Raw genomic sequence first — 1,066 nt, 5'->3', positions numbered from 1 at the left:
AGCAGGAATTTGCACCTTCCCGACCAGAGCCTCACCGGGGGCTGCAAATCAGGGTCACCTGGGGCGGGGGAGATTTCTAAAAAGAGTAATATTTCTATCCCACTCCAGACCACCCCAGAGTCTCTAGGGTGGGACCCAGATCAGGAGATTACAACGTGCAGCCAGGACAGAGAGCTCCTGGCCCATTGCCTGACATGTGAAGGTGGGGATGGGAGGGTGACCCTCCAGCCACAGAGCATCTCAGCAAACTGACTTAAATTCTGCCGTCACCTCTCCTGGACCATGCATCAGTGTTCTGCTAACTAGCCCTTATTCCCAAGAGAAAACACAGACTCCTTGGCCTGGCACCCGGCCGAGTGTCCACCATCCAGAAAACAACGCTGAGCGATACGGCGTGTGTCCCAGGGGTGCTGCTGGGTCTGCAGATCCTGATGGCGTCAGAGAAAGGGAGAGAGACTGCAGGGGTAAGAACATGGACTTATGGTCAGTTGGGTTTCAAATCAGATCCTGTGACCTTGGAAAAGTAACTTCTCTGAGCCTCTTTTTCCTAAAATGAGGATGGAAATTCTGACTGACTCAGATTTAAGGTGAAGCATTTAATGAAGAGACCCCAACTGGCACCCAGGAAGGGCTTGATACAAGGAACTGTCGTAGCATCAACGTGGGCCTTAACGTGTTACCTGCTGCAAAGGGGAACCATCTTTGGGGAGGGGCGTCGGTAGTCTGTCTGTCTCCCTGTGACTGGCCAACAAGAGTGCTGGTTCCTGCTGGGCAGGCTTTGAAGGAATTAGAGTCCAGCCCCAGAGTTTAGTTCGTCATGAGAACGCCCTGCCCAAGGCCACCCTGGAGGCTGAGTAGGAAGTCTGCCAGAGTGAGCTGAAGTTTGGGGGCAGTTCCGGAACCCACTGAGTCACAGCCCTGGCTTCTGCAATACTCGGATGCCTGGAGGCTGGAAGAAAGACACCACAAATGTCACTTGCCCATTGCTCAGGACTGTCAAAGGGCATGAAGGTAAATCCAAAATTCTGTGGGATTACAGAACCCCTATCAGAACCCCCTCTTTCCC

This window comes from Lipotes vexillifer, unplaced genomic scaffold (assembly GCF_000442215.2).
Source record: "Lipotes vexillifer unplaced genomic scaffold, Lipotes_vexillifer_v1.1 scaffold86, whole genome shotgun sequence".
NCBI lineage: Eukaryota > Metazoa > Chordata > Mammalia > Artiodactyla > Lipotidae > Lipotes > Lipotes vexillifer.
Note: the sequence above shows the minus strand (reverse complement) of the source record.